Genomic DNA, 18,938 nt, shown 5'->3' with positions numbered 1-18,938 from the left:
ATTCATTTTTTACATCTTTGTATCTTACATATCTTTGTGTTTTTCTTTAATAGCCAACATTTCTATAATAAGACATGGGAAGAAGACAGGCATGTAGACTCAAATATTAATAATGAATAACTCCACAAGGTAGAATTAAAACGACCTTAATTTTCTTACTTCTTGACTACATTTTAAAATCTATGTTCATAACAAGAGTTATTAATTTATGTAATACAAAGTAGAATCATTTTAGTGGACTGATATTAAAAAACTTTTCTCATTTATTGCATAAACACATCTCACTCCTCATAGACTTTTTCTATGGAAATATGATTTTATAAATATAGTTAACTTTTATCTGAATAAAACTTATTTATCAATAAAGAACATTAATTGCATGAGCATTGTTAAATCACCAAAGTAAATCTAGTCCATCACAACTAAGTTATTACTTGGCCTTCTCAAGAGCTTCTTCAGTTAAATTGCATGAGGATTGAGAATTAAGTGAGTTTTTTGTTTGTTTCTTTTTTTTGTTCTGGTGGTCATATCACTACTTTTGTGTAATGTTACAAGTAATGGCTGTGAATAACAACATAGATCTTTTCATATATAATATTATAGAAATACATTATGAACAATGATTTCCATGTATATAAAATAATGAAAATAATAAAAAGTTTTAAAAAGTATCTGTAAGCCCTTGTTTTAGATCACTTCTCCCTTTGTTTCAATAACATGCTTTAATAATCACTCTTTCTTAAGAACTATGTGAACATTTAGATTTTACTGTTTTAAAATTTTTGTATCATTAAGTATGCGTGCTTTATTTCCTAACTTTTTTACTATTAATATCTTTTTTTTTAAACTTCTGGCTTTCCTTTGCCTCTTCAATCCTCTCTAGCAATATATAAGATCTCTGATAGCTAATGGTAAATCTGAGAACATTTCCTGGATTCAAGCCAATCATAACATCTTTAAATAATGTTTATATATTGCAAGCTTGCCAGCTACTTACCAGGGCATAACAAAAGATAAATATATACTCCTCTACTACCACCACTAAAAGAAGCCAAGTCATCTGACTGCCAGTGACCTAATTTTTACATAGCTGTTTATAATTCTCATCATCATGTTATAGCAATATGATTTATTAATCCTTCTGGCATTTTTCTCCTTGACAGCTTCTCAGCTGCTGTTACATTCTACTTGGATGGGTAAGTACTATATACTATTTTAAAAGTGCACATCAAGTTTTATATGTTGAGCCTTTATTTGCTTTAAACACTTAGTGTCAACTAAGGTGGAATAATTTGGATTTAACAGTATAAATGATAAAAACTATTGTTAAGGGTTCAACATAGATGAGAATGAAGAAAACATGCATTTGAAGATGTGATTACAATAGAGCCTTTCAATATGTTTAACTTAGGGTGGGTTAAAATATAATTCACGTCTTAGTTTTTAAAGGCCATAGGATTTTACTTCAAATGGAAAATATACTTTTAAGTCCTCTGCAGACTCTTAGGTATGTTCAAATACTTGTGTATAGAATAAATATTTTTGCTATAATATCTAAAAATTTACACCTTTGTGGACAACATCTCTACGTTTTCAAATTAATTTTAAATTGTCAATAATTAGCTATAATCACCAATACAGGTGGTACTTATTTATCTTTATATGTAACTACCACACTTTATTTAATAACAATAAAATTCGACTTGATGTTGCATGCATATTAAACAAAAACAATAAGAACAGGACAAAATATTAGAAAGGAATATGCACATATTAACAAACATCCAATTAATAATTCACTACAGTTGTACTCTAAACAAGGTTGTGTTGCTAGAATGTATGGCAAAAACAGGAGAAACATTTAGATTGTATAGTTCCCTTTGTCCAGTAAAAAATCAACCATTTTTGCTTAATGTGAATAGACACATTTCTTCATGCCAGTGAATAAGAAGGAGTTTAGGCATATAAAATATATTAGGTAATATCGTATTGTCAACCACAGATTTACACAGCAATGTTATTCAAATGGACAATTTACATTTTTGGATCTCTATCGGACCTGTCACCTGCATATTGACGTTCCATCTCTATAAATTTATGCCTTAAGTTAGAGAAACATTTTTGTAGAAAATAAAGATAATGTGTATTCATGTGACTTCCTTGTGACCTGATTTTAATAAACTTTTTCTTAAATGTTAGGAGGAAGACATAGCTATATTTATGACATTATCTTGCTCAAATTTCCAATGTTTTAAACTGTCTTTTGTCAAATGATAGATGATGTTTCTGTTGTAATTATCTGAATTTTTGAGATGAGCATTTGAAGGAGCTCCAGTTTCAATTGGAAACGATCCATAATCTTTAGACACTGGACATTCTTTTGTGAAGGATTTGAAGTGTGATTATATATTTTCTCTAATATTCATAAGTATTCTATCATATTTATTCTGGAGGTAAAGCAGTTAATTCCTAAAAGTCTAGGAAAAATGCAACCATAATGCAACTTTCCACATTTGGAAAGGTTGTTTGAGAAGCCAGAATTCTTCAGCATCTTACTATAAAGTCGTAATTTGTGTCTACCATATTTTAATCACAAATGTGACAACAGCATGGTTGTATACAGAATAAAAAGGGGGCGCTGGGCCGGGCGCGGTGGCTCACGCCTGTAATCCTAGCCCTTTGAGAGTCCAAGGAGGGCAGATTTCCTGAGCTCAGGAGTTTGAGACCAGCCTGGACAACACGGTGAAATCCCATCTCTACTGAAATACAAAAGAAATTAGCCGGGCGAGGCAGCATGCGCCTGTAATCCCAGCTACTCGGGAGGCTGAGGCAGGAGAATTGCTTGAACTCAGGAGGCGGAGGTTGCAGTGAGCCGAGATCGCCCACTATACTCCCTGCCTGGGTGACAGAGAAGGACTCGGTCTCTACCAAAAAAAACAAAACAAAACAAAATAAAACAAAAATGGCAGGGGGCGCTGATGTTTTAGCCTCCGTGTTTATCCCATTTTTGTGGAGTCTTTAATGTGGTCTGGTCTGACTCAAAATCATTGTCACTTTCACCCAAGTTGTTTAAGGCTAAGGATGTGATATTCTTCACTGAGATTCAGAGAACTGGTACGTAACTAACAGAGAACCAATTAAGTAACAATTTTCACACAGCTCCCTGGTCATTAAAAAATAGGGAAAAGGAGGAAAATCTGGTGTACTCTAGCTTCTAAGGAAGTCAGTTCCTCAGTTTAAGTACTTTCTTTTACAGCATATAATAAAGCAAATAAAGTGCTAGGCAATTCCTTGATATTCAGATATTTTGACTTTCAAAACACTAGTTGTTAAGCTATTAATCACTGTGAGAGATCCTATTAAATTCAGGTGATGTTGATTATTTTAAATGGACAGATAAAGTTTTATGTATTGTGTAAAACATGATGTCTCAAAGAACTTATACATTGTGAAATGGTTGAATCTAGCTAGTTAAAAAAAATGCATTACCTCATATAGTTATCATTTTTGTGGTAAGAACACTTAACATCCGCTTTCAGCACAGAAGTACAGAGTAGAATGGTGGTTACTAGAGGCTGGCCTGCTTTGGGTGCAGTAATGTTGGGAAAATGTTAGTCAAAGGATGAAAAGTTAGAGTTGGATAGGAATAATAAGTTCAAGAGATAATGTTGATTTTTAAGCTTTCAGTATATTAACAAATAACTTATGTTGACATTATAACATGACATTTCACCAAAATCAAAGGCTGTCTTTCAAACATAGCACATCTTATTTTCATTTTGAATGTCACATGAATGAACTAATATGTCACTCCAGCTACTGCATGTATTATGTAGAAGCTCAGGTAGTTATTAATAGTTATTATTAGTGAAAAAATATCATAATCAACCTATACATAATGCTGCTGTTTAAATACCCCATATAATATGGTAGGCCAGAGGAGGTAGGGGTCCCAAAAGATGGCTCTGCAAGTAATAACAACAAATTTAAAGCATTGGATGACCCAGTTTTTGAAACACTTGCTATTGAGCAAAAATCAGTTTCAGAAAATTATTAGAGATGCCTATAATTTTATCAATGACCAATTGCATCATTAAAGCATTACAATTTGGGGAGACACAACAGTGCTGAGGAGGTCATTAAATAGGTGTATGCATCCTGAAGTCAAGAATTTAAAAGAATCGTTGGGTGTTGGAGTGCTCATTTGCCATAAACTATTTTGAACCATAATTAATAATGAAGTATTCATTTTAAATCATAAAGGCAACATTTCATACTTAAAAGATATATACATTATATATATGGTAAAATCTATGAAAATGTCTTTTTGTACAGGTTTGAAGTTTTTCAGTATGTTATAAAAGTTAAATTTATAATGCATGGGTATTGTATCGAACAAATACATGTTCAAATTAAGGAAAAACTTTGCTTTCCTATTTTAATTGTTATCTAAACAAGACTTACACATACACAATTTGTGAACACACAATTTCAGGAATCTTTTCAGAGAGAAACAATTTAATTACATGCTTTTTGCCTATTTACCAGTGAAATTTAAGGCAGTTGTTACATTTTATTTGTATTACAATCTCCAGAGAACTGAAAAATGTTACAATGGCACTTTAACATTTTAATTGAAATACTTTAAAAATTAAACTGTTAGAAAAAATGATAAGGAAAAGGAGACTGTCCTTCAGGGATTGACTTGTGTCCCCCCCAAACTCATGTATTTGTTCCCCAATGCCATAGAATGTCACCTTATTTGGAAATAATGCCTTTACAGAGGTATTCATGTTAAAATGAGGTCACTAGAGTGAGCCCTTGTTCGATATAATAGGTACTTATTAAAAGGGGAAATTCAGATATGCAGACTTACTCAGAGGGAACACAATGTGAAGAAACACAGCAAGAAGATGGCCAGCGACAGACAAAGAGCCCCCGAGGCTGCCAAAACCAGGAGACAGGCCTGAAACAGATCCTTTCCTGGAACCTTCAAAGGGCCATCTTGATTTCAAACTTCTGGCCTCCAGAATTGTGAGACAATAAATTTCTGATGTTCTTAGCCAATCAGTTTGTGGCACTATGTTTTGGCAGCCCTAGAAAACTAACACATTATCTTAACAAATGTTTCTTGTCTAAGATAGACATTTTATTTCCATAACATCCACAGTGGCTTAGGGAATTTATGTAGGAAGTCATACACTGTAATTATTTATTTATAAATTTCTGAGGAACAATGATGAAACTAGCAACATTAGTTGTTTGATATTCTTAAAATTCAGAGTAGTAAGAGAATGTTGTTAGTCAATTGATATAAACAATACTGAATAAATGTTGTGTGATGTGGCTATCATGTATAAAATAGTTGTACAGATTTGAACATGAATTCAATGCCAGTATTGCACATATGTCTCTGTATTCTTCTCAAGAAACACGAATAATTAATAGGATGACACCTGGGTTTAACACCAGCATATGGTGGACCTATATTTTCCATATGAATACCATATGCTCCCTACTAAAATATATCAGACAATTTTATGTATACCAACTAGTAAGGACCCAGTTTCCATCCCTTTATAACCTCCAAAGCCAGAATGAGGAATAGACATTTGACCTAGAGTTAATTTTTGAGGTGTGTAAATAAACCAAATTAGGTAACTGCTTTTGTTTTTATTTGCTACTCTGAGGGAACAGAGTAAAGCAATGCTGAGATATGAATAGAGATGTAGAATCTTTTAGTAACAACAGCCAATATATTCTGTTTTAACAAAAGCTCTGTTATTATTTTATGGTTGACTCTTGATAAATCCCTTAAAAACTATTGACTTGGTAGGATATGATACTTTGGGAACTCCAGGTCACTCTTTGAGGTGGTCTTGATAGTGTGCTATGTGTTCACAAAATGTATTAAGATATGGGAAAATAAAGCATTTCAATATATGTATTTTATAATGTGTGTGTGTGTTTACTTTTTCAGCAAGTTAGTTCATTACCAAGAAAAGGCCCCACAATAGAATTATAAATCTTCAATCTTTTGTTGGCATCTACAGGATGGGCCTCAACTTCAGACGTTTAACTGCTGTAAGGACACTGGCTCTGTTTTACTCTGTCCTTTAGGATCTTTGGGAAAAGATGCATGCTCAGAGTCTTCTCTGGCCTGTAGCAATGCTACAGTTCCCTCTTTCGGTTTGCTCCCTGCTTGCTTCCTGTCATGCACAGTTAACAGTGCCCTCCCTCCTGCTGTCATCCTCATTTCTCTAGTTCTTGAGCTCAGTGCTGGGAGAACAGAACCATTTCTAAAAGATGACTGCAAAGTGCTAAAGTGCTCACCCAGCCATAACATTCTTCTATTTACTGTCCTTGTTATTTATGTTGATATTTGCTTAATCTAGGATGTAAGAGCTTGACATATGGGGTGATTTAGCAACACCAGGGAAATAAATATTATCCACAGTTCTATCACTGAATGACATGAGATTAATAATATCTGGGCTAACCATTCTACCTACATCAAATGTCGCAATCACAGATTTGAATATTTTCCTTTAAAACATACAGTATTAGATTTCATTGAAGCATGGTGTGCTACATAAATAGACTTAAACAATCAGGGACCCAGCTTGGACCCTCTGGCAAACTGTGTGTGTTTTTTTGTTCAATCTTATGTTATATAAAGCCTTATGGTCACTTTAAGGCAAAAACAGTCCCAATTCTGCAAAATTTGAATAAACCACCCCATAGAATAATCAAATTCTGAACCTGATTTGAAGTGTCTTCCTCCTGCTCACTAAGGGACTGTAATGTAAGGCAGATAAATGATAGTTCAGTCTTCCCTAGCTCCCCAATCCATGCTAAACTTGCTAGCCAAAGATTCTTCTGAATCTACGGTCAAGGTAGGGGAGAGAAGAGAGGAAAGTGGATAAGAATATTTTAAAGGTGAATCCAAGCCTTCTGAGCCAGATGAATTGTTGTGGTCTACTTTTTTTTTTTCTTATGGTGCATTTCTATGGCTGTCTCAAATTTCTCAGATTCCCTCTCTCGGTGTAGGCAGGGCCTCTCTTAATTATGTTTCTTCTAATTAATCCTCAAATGTTGACGTAATGCTCCAAAGCCTTGACTAAAATCTTCATGTCCTGCAAGGTCATTCTTTTTGACAAGATTCTTTTTTAAATGATTACAGGCCAGTGTGCTTCCTGCTAGATCCACACATGGTGCATCACATTCTTGCACGTTTGACACATCATTGGGGCAAAACTGATTATTTCGCACTTGCCACCTTCTCTGTTTCCCCTTTAGTTTTTCAAGCATGAGTCAATAACCATTCTACATTGGCCCCATACCTATCAGCAAACACATATGAGATTCTTGATTGGTCAAAGTTTCTCTCACCAACTTGGGATTAATTTTACCCTCCATTTTTTGATGTGAGTATGTAAGTGGGAGTATGAGGAAGGGCAGAGTATACAACTTATTGCTCAGCTCTCTCCAAAGACATCTTCCTTAAATATTATGGTTTATTATTTCCCAACTCTCAACCACCATGTATCTTTGATGTGAGTGAGAGGATTCATTTTAATTATCTTCTTGAATTTCTAAAAACAATGCCTCTATTTTATAATGACTAAATCCAAATTTCATTTTTAACATGCTATTATATCAGTTGATAGTCTAGAATTGTGTTTCATATTTTAGAATTTTCTTCAACTAACTTATGAGTGCCTTAAGGTCGTAAATCATGTCCTGTATTTAATTTTTTTCTTATTGCTCCTGATCCAGGTAAGCCATCTTTAATAATTTTGGATGGATGATTGAGTCAGACTTTAAAAGGAGATATAGGGAGTAAGGAGCTATATCATGATGGGAAAAACTTGAATCATGAACAGATGACATAGATGTTAATATTAATAGGACCTAATTGGGGTAGTACTTTAAAATAAACATTACATATAGAACATTGCAGTAGTTTAAAATGTCACCAGTTCTTTGACTTTCCTTCCCGTTAGGAGGTCAAGTCTGTTTCCACCACCTTGAACCTGAGGGCTTTGTAGGACTGTCTCAATAAATACATTGCAGAATAATTGATATTGCATAACTTTGAGGCTAGATTATAAAAGGTCATGCAGCTTCTGTAGGTCTCTCTTGGAACACATGATTTGGGAGACTTTAGCTACCAAGAAATCCAGCAACCCCGAGGATGTCATGTAGAGAGATAACAAAGCAAGAAAGTTGGAAAAGTTTACATTTAATCTTAAGTCATATTTAGAGAAAATGGAAAGAAATCAGGATTTCTTTGTTCTTTTCCCCCACCTGTCCACCATCATAATATTTCTCAGTCCAAGGATCTCTCATTTGCAAAATATTTTTAAATTAAGACATGTTTTATAATGAAAGATCAAATTCAAGATAGCCCTCTGTTAAGGATCCCAAAAGACCTAAGGTTAAGTTTTGTAGACTCTCTCAAAGAGTCAAGAAGTCTTTTAATGATGCCAAGGTTGTTCCTCACAGATAATCTCTGTAAAATAACAGGAGATCTAATAACTTCAAAGACTTTCCCCACAACATCCTTGAGATCTGTGAGTGTGTATTTTTTCTAATAGAAAGAATTGCACATTAATTCATTGAAAACCCACATAGTTTTAAAGAAATTTTATCAGGTGGGAATGCAAGAACAGGGACAGTATAAATTTAAAAGGAAGTTGGATTTCAGGATTTCTGTGAGCAGAAAGCTAGCTGCGAACACTCAGCTGCAAACACCAATCACTTCTTATGTAAAAGGAAGGATGATTCAGACAACAAAATCAAGACCCAGAAGGCAGACCAAAGGGGTATGATAAATCATTCCTAGGCAATAAGACTGAGCTATCATCAAGAAACTGGCAACATGTACTCAGCTGGATTTCAGAATTGCTATGAATCAGTGACTCTGATTGCCTCCCATCTTACCTATTTTGAACGGAATTGTATCAGTTCTTCTATATGTGAGCGATCATTGTATGTTAGCTATATGGTGGGCAGATAACTTGTCTCTTTAGATCATAGATCTACGGGTTGAGAGAAACAGCACTGAAGGAGCTGTACTGAAACAACCACAGGCACAGAGCTTCTTACGTGCATGGATCTGATTTAGATAACAGGATACTAAAACCTCAAACCTGAGTGTGATATTGCAATATATGAGACATTTGAAAGTCTTGAGAGGGAGTGAGTGTATTTTGCATGTAGTGAAAGTATAAGTACTTGTGATACGAAGGTGGACTGTGCCCTCAAGTTCTTGACAATCTTCATTCATTTAAGAGGTAGGGGCTATGTTAACTTTCCTTGAACCTGGACAGGATATTGTGACTAACTTGAAGAACAGAATATGGTAGAAAAATACTGTGCAACTTTAGAGAAACATTTGTTCAGCTTGTGCCAGTCTTTTTGAGGACATTGTCTCTTTAAGAACGTAACCATCATGTAAAGAAACCCAGGTACCCTAAGGCCACCGTGTAGAGCAGTGGTCCCCAAACTTTTTGACACCAGGGACTAGTTTCATAGAAAAGAATTTTTCCATGGAGGGGGTGGGATGGTTTGGGGATGAAACTGACCCACCTCAGATAAACAGACATTAGTTAGACACTCATAAGGAGCACGCAACCTAGATTTCTTACCTGCACAGTTCACAATAGGGTTCTGGTTCTTGCTCCTATAAGAATCTAATGACCCCGCTGATCTGACAGGAGGTGAAGCTTAGGCGGTAATGGTCCCTTGCCTGCTGTTCACCTCCTGCTGTGCAGCCTGGTTCCTAGCAGACCACAGACTGGTAGTGGTCCATGGTCAGGGGATTGGGGACCCCTGATGTGGAGAGATCAGGTAAAGAAACCATATACAGAGAGGAGATGTCCATGCAGCCTCTACTGTTTCAACACTAGTTGTTTAATTCTTTCTAGCCGAGGCCCCGGCTATGCAAGTGATAGGCCTTTTAAGATAACCCCATCCTCAGACATTGTGTGACTGCTGGTGCATGAAAGACACAGGTGAGACAAACACTGACATGCTGAGCCCACTCAACTGCTGAGTTCATGAACAAAATAATTGATTGCTACTGTTTTAAGCTACTGTTTGGGGCTTTTATACCACAACAGGTAACCAACACAAGAACTATTGAAATACTGAGAACATTTGTTTGTTTGTTTAGAAAAAAACATAAACAATGGGTCAGTTACAGAGTTTCTTTTACCATCATGGTTTAGATCAGGGTTTCTCAACAATGGTGTTACGCATTTAAAGCCAGGCAATTTTGTTGTGGGGGGCTTGCCTATGCATTGTAGGCTGTTTAACAGCATCATTAGTTTGTATCAATAGAGAATACAACCTTCCCATCCCCCATTATGACCACCAAAAATGTCTACAGACACTGCCAGATGTCTTCTGGGGATGAAATTCCTCCTGATTAAAATAACTGGTTAACATAAATTTTCAGAAAGGTTAGTAAGGGAAAAAGAAACCTGGAAGAGAAGAGTATAAAACTTAGCCAAAAATTTATATCAAATTTCCTAATAATAAACTGTGAAGTAGAAACAGTACTGAAACAAGAACGTTCTAGAATTAGACACTGTTTGCAAAATCATCAAAATATTCATGCTACCCATACATATATAAGTATGTAAAATTAGGTTTCCATTAAGTTATGGATTTGTTGAGGCTCACCTTGAGTGTTTATTTCTTGCACTTTTTTCCTCTTATTTCATGTTTCAGCTGATTTTTATGTTATCCTCCATTGTTTGAATAAAAACATTACTTTATAAAGTAATGACTTTCCAAGAGATGAGTTTTTATTTTCTCTCAGAAAACCTCAAAACTTAGCATTTTAGGCTTTTGAAATACTTATCAGGAAAAAATCACTAATCAAGACTAACAAAATATGCTATGTATTTCTGACAGCATAATCTACTTCTTCAAATTTTGAAGATAATTGCAAGGCAACCTACAATTCAGAAAGGAAATAATATCAGAGCTGTTAGTCATGGAAAAGGAACAAAGGGATTAGGACTAAAGGTGAGGGAAAACTAAGTTTTAATACAAAATTCTTGCTTTCTCTTGTAGTATCAATGTTTTAAATTATTGACATGATATTTCTATTTTTTCAAATTTTATTGAATTTATATTCTTATATAAGCTGTTTAAGAATGAACTCTGTGTAGTTTGTTGTAATTTGTTATATTTGCTTCAAATTTGTCTTTCTGAGCTTTTTTTTTGTAATAATTATAATTACAAGTTTTCTTCTTGATGTCTGTTTTTTAAAAAAATTGTGCTCTAAGGCAGAGGAAGTCCTTTGGCCAAAAAGAGAGCACAACATTTGATTATTTTTTCCCATTCTGAGGTCAGTTTCAATTGCAGGTTGTCACAAACCATGAGAAACCATGATTGGGTTAAAGCAAATTCATTTTCATTATTAGAGCAAATCTATCACTACTACAGTGACAACAGCTTAGATTATAGTATATAGTGCTAGGAGGTAAGAAGAATCAACTGCATATTTCAAGGGCAGGGAATACCCGAACTCTCCCAAAACTAGCATACTTTTGTTTACAGTGGAAGTCTAGGTAAACTAGTGTCTTATCCTCGTCTCAACTTAACTTTCAAATATATGAAACATTATCTTTCACTTGGTAACTGGCATCTCCCTATTATAAGGCATGTATCTGTCATCAGTTGACAGCTACCACTTATCAGAGGAATAGGACATTTGTTGCACAGAGCATTCAAATAGATTAAAGCCATTTTTCTCCTTTCTACAAACTTTGTATAGTGCAATGACATATGAATCAATTGGTAAACTATTAATAACTTCTCAATGAGTTTACCCCCTTCATTTTTCAGAAGGGAAAGGAATTGAAGAGCTGAATAGATCCAGCATGCCAGTACATTTACCCTTTTACTGCTTTTCATTTTAATGTTACTATCTTTTTTGCAAGGGCAAGATACTAAATGAGATGATTTATATTTTTTCATGGTTGCTTTCAAAGATTAATGAACACCACCAAAAGGAATAAAAAAAGATAATATTAGGTAGGGCCAACATATGAAGCAGAGGCAATAGTTAATATACAAACTAAAATTGCACTGTTGTCCACCAAAATGGTTTATTTCTTAATTTTTATGTTTATTTGAATTAATTTGGCACAAGTTCAGTAGTTTTAATTAATAGTAAATTAATAGTTTGTCCTGTTTAATGTTTATATGTACCTCCTGTATGGGATGCCTGATGGTTTATAAACACCTTTGACAATTAGTGGGCAGTTTACTGTATCTTTTGGAAAACCAGTGGGACTATTTTTCACAATAGTAACAAACAAAATACAACATACCAACATATTATATAGTTATCTGCCTGAAACAACAGATCTTACATTATGAGTAGATTAACTAATCTCAGGTGGATAAATTGAAGCAAATAATAGCACAATTTCTAGTTTTGTTTGCTCTTTCCTTTTCAGAAACACAACAAAACTACTTGATTTGAAAGTACATTTTTGTAAAAGCCCAATATTTTCCCTTTTGAAATTTAGGTAACATGATTACTGAACTTTAACCATTCATACACAGAATAATAATATAAAACTGGTGCTGATCTAAGACATCAAATAAGTCTAGCTAAAGCATATTATAGTGACAGAGTAAAAGGAGTAGACTTCCTTAGCTATGTGTACAGTAAATATTGCTTAGGGCAAGAAAAGAGCACAAGAATAATGCTTAAGAGCCTAAGTGTAGAAATCTGTCAGCTTTGCGATTGAAGCTTGGGTCTGAAATTTTTTGGTTCTGTGATTATGCCTTGATGTTTGCACAAACCACAACATGGAGCAAGATTGACTCTAAAAGTTTAAACTTTTTACTCAAGTATAATATACATACAGAAAAACATACAGCTTGGTAGTTTGCACAAACACCAAACAATAATGTAATCAGCACCCAGATCAAGAAACAGAGCATAACCAAGAGCCAGAATCTTCCCTTATGCTCCTCACCCATCAGCTACTGCCACTCCCTCTCCAAGAATAGCTTCTACTTTAATTTCTAAGTGTACAAATTAGCATGCTTGCCTTTTTGTTTCTGTTTTCTTGGTATGGTAGTTTACTTTAAGAAAAAAATTATAAAGTATGTTTAAGTAATAGAAAAGACAGCTGTTATAACTGAAATTCAGATTCTTGAAACCTTGTTTAAAAGATTTTGTGTGGGGATAAACATGCCTGAATAAATTAGTTTTATTGTTATGTCATTACCCACTTTTAAAAGTAAAGGGCTATTTAGGAATTACATATAATTATACAAAGTTTGATTTAAACATAACGAGATAAGTTTCCATGTGACATGGTGAAATTATCACAACTTCTAATTATTTCTCAAATATGCTGTATGTTATGAAGTGAACTTAAGAAAAGTTTCTGTTCATTTATGGTTAAAGCCCTCTTTTTCTAACTCCTCATATAATAGCTATTATTGTTTTAATATCTTCTTAAATAATTTCTCTCTTATTCTCTTTACATCTTTCTTCTACCCTTTCTTCCTTCCTACTTTAATTCTTTCCTTCCTTCCTTCCTTCCTTCCTTTTTCCCTTCCACCTCTTTCCTCACTCCTTCTCTGTATTATTCCATTTTCACACTACTGATAAAGACATACTGGAGACTGGGTAATTTATAAAGAAAAAGAGGTTTAATGGACTCACAGTTCTACATGGCTGGGAAGGCCTCACAATCATGGTGGAAGGCGAAAGGTATGTCTTACATGGTGGCAGGCAAAGAGCAAATGAAGAGCCAAGTGAAAGGAGTTTCCCCTTATAAAATCATCAGATTTTGTGAGACCTATTCACTACCACAGGAACAGTATGGAGGAAACCACCCCCATGATTCAATTATCTCCCACTGGGTCCCTCCCACAACACTTGGGAATTACAGTAGCTACAATTCAAGATGAGATTTGGGTGGGGACACAGCCAAAGGATATCATTCTCCGCCTCCCTGCTTTGTATGTATTTACTGTAAATTAACCACATGTCAAATACTGAGGTAGACACTGAGAACATAACACAAGAACATTAGTATACTTGTCTTCAAAGTGCAACCTATATATGGAGGTAGAAGAGACTTAAGCCAACAAAAAAATGAAATGCTAACCTGCATTTTGGTAAAAATACTGAAGTATTTTCTCTCTGTCTTTATTTTGTCCCTTAATTTCCATAATTGGAATAGATGTCCTTTATCCATTCAATGGATGCCTATCAGATTTAACTTTCTAGAAAAATTTCAAGTTAAATTTTTGTTAACATGATAATAAAATTTAGTGCTGTTGCTTCCTATATGAAATTTCTGCAATGCTCGTGAGGACTCACATGATGCAATAAAACATACTATGTGCAAACCATTTTCTAATATGCTTCTAGCATACCTGTCTACATCACAGGCCAATATAATAAATGTTTAAAATATGAATTAATAACTAAAGGGGGCTCTGAATTACATAATAATGTAATACATAGTCCGTAGGTGCTGAGGCCTAAAGTCAAATCTTTTCTCCTTCACTTTCAAGCTATGGGACTTTGGAAAAGTTACTAAAATTATTCAAGCCTCAGATTCCTCATCCTTAAAATAGAGATATCAATGGTGCTGACTTCATAGGAGTTTTTAAGAAAATAAAATGAACTCATATATATAAAACTACTAATACATTGTAAAAGCTCAGAAAATAGTTTAGCTAATGTTTTTGCATTTCATAACTATTCATTTCCTAACTTTACTCGATATTTTCATGAAACTATCCTTTCTTGTAGCATATAGTCTTCAAAAAGTTAAAAATACATATCTTTACTATAGAGGTAGAAGCCCTTATAATTCCACAAATATTAATTTTATAATATTAATTTATAACAGATGCATTCATTATGATGTGAGAACCCAAAAAGATGAATGAATATTTTCAGAATAAGATGATACATCCTCAGAGGGTAGGGTCACCCTAATAGTTGTTGGTTGAATGTTCAACAGCTGTTCGAACATATTGTCATTTGGGAGAAAAAAGAACCAATTCATCAAAATCAACAGTACTCACAGAGGGAGTTGTACAGTCTCATAGCTACCTTTATATCAAATCTACTCTTTAAAAAACAACATGTAAACCAGCTGTTATACATAAGAAGACACAAGTTAACAGTAACACTGTTATTTTCAACATAAGTAGAATCCCTTAATGTAATTGTATAAATAGCATGGTGTGTATGTGTGTGTGTATGTGTGTGCAGCCTTATGTATTTGAGTGGAACAATTCCATAACGATTAAATAGAATCAAAACTGGGTCTACAGACACTTTCAGGATAAATAGTAGAAAATTACAGATGGACTAAAATGTCACAATGCTAAACTTTTAACAAAATGTCTATCCATGAAATGATTTTATCAATGCTTATTACTCGTCTTATAGGGGAAGGATGGCTTTTTGTTTTCTGGCTTAATGTTATAAATCGATAGGTATTGGGTGGTGGAAAAATATAGACTCTGTTAGAGAATGGAGCCAGAGGAGGCAAAATTGTCTACAATTGGCAGCTACCTTTTATGTGTGAACTCAGTGGAGCTTTTCCTTCCTGGTACCTGACTTGAGACTATAAGCACCCTGGCTACTCGATTCTCACCTTCCTCAAAATTAATTTTGTTTCTACTGTGGCTAGAAGATGAACATATTTTTAAAAACTCAAGTTAGTGATTCATGCTAAAGAAAACAAGCCAGTTTTCAAAAATAATAGTTTCGTCATGAGTCACTGTGACATCAGATGGCATAAAAGCTTTGTCAAGTGGATCTTACTCAAGAGATTCCAGCATCCCCTAAATGACTCATTGCTCTTGTGCTGATAAAACACAGCCCAGCATATTTATTTCCCCAGGTTTTTTGAGTTTCTCCTGTTGACTTATACAAACTGTCTGAAGATTTTCTTATTTTTTATGGTTAGTCGTTGATTATGTTATTCATGGATCGAGAACTGATAAACATCTTAATTTCGGAAAACACTTTCTTGCTCCCTATGCCATCCTTTTATTTTATTTTTTTGAGTTAGAATGTTGTATTTTATTGTTGCAGGGTAAAGAAGCATAAATTCTGTATGTATACATTCCAAAAATATTTCAACTTTTAAAAGTTGTGGATATCTTTTAAATATAAGTTTATAAGTTATTTATTCTCCAAATGTATCTTTTATTATAATATTAAACTGATTATCTTCTCATTTAATAAATACGTGAAATGGGAAACTGCCACAAATTTAGAATCTAAAGGGTTTATTGTATATGCAGGTAGTTATGTAACATAAGAAATCATCACCAGCACATGGCAATATATCAAAATTGAAATCCTCTCCATTTAAAATTGTAGTCTGCTCCCAGGGCAGGACAGATTTTGTGGGCATATGATCTGTGCAGTTAAACAGTCCCCACAGTTAAAAGGTCATCATGGTTTATGGCTCTGCTGTTGCTGTTTTGAAATTCTTAATAATTGTTAACAAGGGGTTTCACATTTTCATTTTGCACTGGGTCATTCAAATTGTGTGTCTGGCTCTGATACAAAACGACACAAATATGAGACATATTAAATCTTCATTTTTGTGTAATTTAATATATTAGCAATTTAATTTAAAAATATCAGCTTAATAACTAAATTTGTGAGATGAAAGTCTATCTTGTTTTCATATTTTTTCTTCCATTTATCCTTTATTCCAAATTAATAGAGATCTTATACTACTGAACTAAAAAAGTTTTACTACTTAAAAGAAAAAAAATATAAGAACCAAAAACCAATTTTTAATTAGTGTTAACAGTGTAGTGACCATCTATACACAAAATCTTAAGTACACATTTTTGATTATTTCCAAAACTATGCAGTAGATCTGTTTTGGTATACTGACTGAATCCTCTTTATTGGGCCAATGTGCCCATCTCCCCGTAAATATGAGTGTGGGTTCCTAATGTTCAAGCTTAGCCCTTCCCCAGCTCCTGGTACTGGCAGCTAAGATGGCATCTCAGGAGCGCCAGGTATAGACTTTACCTTAGATGAATCTTTACCCCCTTTTGGCTCTTTCTCTATTCCCATACTGTTTCTCTTCCTACATTGAGTCAATAAATTATTAGTATTATTTTATAACTAATTTATATTTTTATTTCAAATTTTTTCGGGGTACACATGAGTTTTGGACACATGGATGTTCTTTCGTGGTGATTTCTGAGATTTTGGTGTACCTGTCACCCGACCAGTGTACACTGTACTCTATATGTAGTCTTTTATCCCTCAATCCCCTCCCACCCTTCCGCATCTAAGTCCTCGAAGTCCATTATATCATTCTTATGCATTTGCATCCTTATAACTTTGCTCCCATTTGTAAGTGAGAACATATGATATTTGGTTTTCCATTCCTGAGTTACTTCAGTTAGAATAATGGTCTTGAGCTCCATCCAAGTTGCTGCAAAAGACATTATTTTATTCCTTTTTATGGCTAAGTAGTATTTCATGGTGTATATATACCACGTTTTCTTCATCCACTCGTTCGTTGATGGGCAATTAAGTTGGTTCCATATTTGCAATTGCGAATTGTGCTGCTATAAACATTTTTGTGCATGTGTCTTTTTCATATAATGACTTTTTTTCCTTTGGGTAGATACCCAGTAGTGGGATTGCTGGATCGAGTGATAGTTCTACTTTTAGTTCTTTAAGGAGTCTCCATACTGTTTTCCACAGTGGTTGTATTAGTTTACACATTCCCACCAGCAGTGTAAATTGTTCCCGTTTCACCACATCCAGATGAAAATTAAGTCCACAATGAGATGCCACCTTACTCTTGAAGAATGGCCATAATTAAAAAGTCAAAAGAGTCAATAAATTATTACACCCAAATCTCTTCTCAGGCTTGATTTCTAATTTAAGTCAAACATGCACTTAAGAAAATGTAAGTGTTATGGAAGCTGATGTAAGACAGCTCATATCCCTGGAAGTGGAACCAGAGACAATGATGAATAACTTTAAAGAAATTGCTTACTAGAAAGGTTGCACAATAGTATCATACTTCCCACCTCAGAGGTTCAAGAGTATTTACTACATCTTTATCAGCATTGACTGTGAATGTGCAAAAAAAGAAGAGGGGTGGCCATTTTGATAGTGAAAACAGACATCTTGCTTTCAGTGTAATTTACTATACTTCAATGACTAGTGAAGTTGGAAGGTTTCTAATATGTCTATTGACAATTCTTATGAGTTCTTCAGATTTTTATGGGGATAGAAGTAGAAATTAGTATTATTTATTCCATCATAAAAATAATGATCTCATAATCACCTTTATTTGAAGGACAATATTATGAAGGTTAGTGATTAATAACTCTTAATTGTCACTGAGAACAGAAAAAAGTGGCCTCAACTCGAAGAACAAAGACATTTTTGTGTGTATACAAGAATTTTATGCCATCCAAGAGTATTAGCACAAATAAATAAAGGCAATTTGTAAATTTTTTCCCTGCAAATCTAAAAAACAAGAAAACTATCTCTTCAGGGTGATTATAATTAGGTCTATGAGACTCTCAAGGTCTCAATCCCTTTAGTGATTCAGAATCTATAGTTAGAAATACTTATTTTAAAATGTTCTGGCAGAGAGGGAACGTTCCTGCTTTTAATCCCAGCACTTTGAGAGGCCAAGGTGGGAGGATCACTTGAGACCAGGAGTTTGAGACCAGCCTCAAATATAATATCTATAAAACATACATACATACATACATACATACATACATACATACATACATATGTAAAATAAAAGTTTTCTAAACATAATCACAAATCTTCTATATATGCTTATGGTAAAAAAAAAAGTTTCTTAGGTATATAAATTTCAAGATTTTTTTCTAATACTTCTGATTCTAAGTACAAAAGTGAC

The 18,938-nt window shown here is 34.1% G+C and overlaps 1 protein-coding gene across 2 annotated transcripts in view; it reads left to right on the top strand.

The window, feature by feature from the left end:
- Positions 1–18,938, top strand: part of MGAT4C (MGAT4 family member C) — an 860,657-nt gene that overhangs the window by 108,346 nt on the left and 733,373 nt on the right. For both annotated transcript variants that reach the window (XM_055095962.2, XM_063593178.1), the window contains one exon: positions 1,164–1,196. The gene's annotated coding sequence lies outside the window, so the exon portion shown is untranslated. The remainder of the gene's footprint in view (positions 1–1,163; positions 1,197–18,938) is intronic.

Source organism: Pan paniscus, chromosome 10 (genome assembly GCF_029289425.2).
Source record: "Pan paniscus chromosome 10, NHGRI_mPanPan1-v2.0_pri, whole genome shotgun sequence".
NCBI lineage: Eukaryota > Metazoa > Chordata > Mammalia > Primates > Hominidae > Pan > Pan paniscus.
Note: the sequence above shows the minus strand (reverse complement) of the source record. Positions and strands in the feature narration are given on the sequence as shown.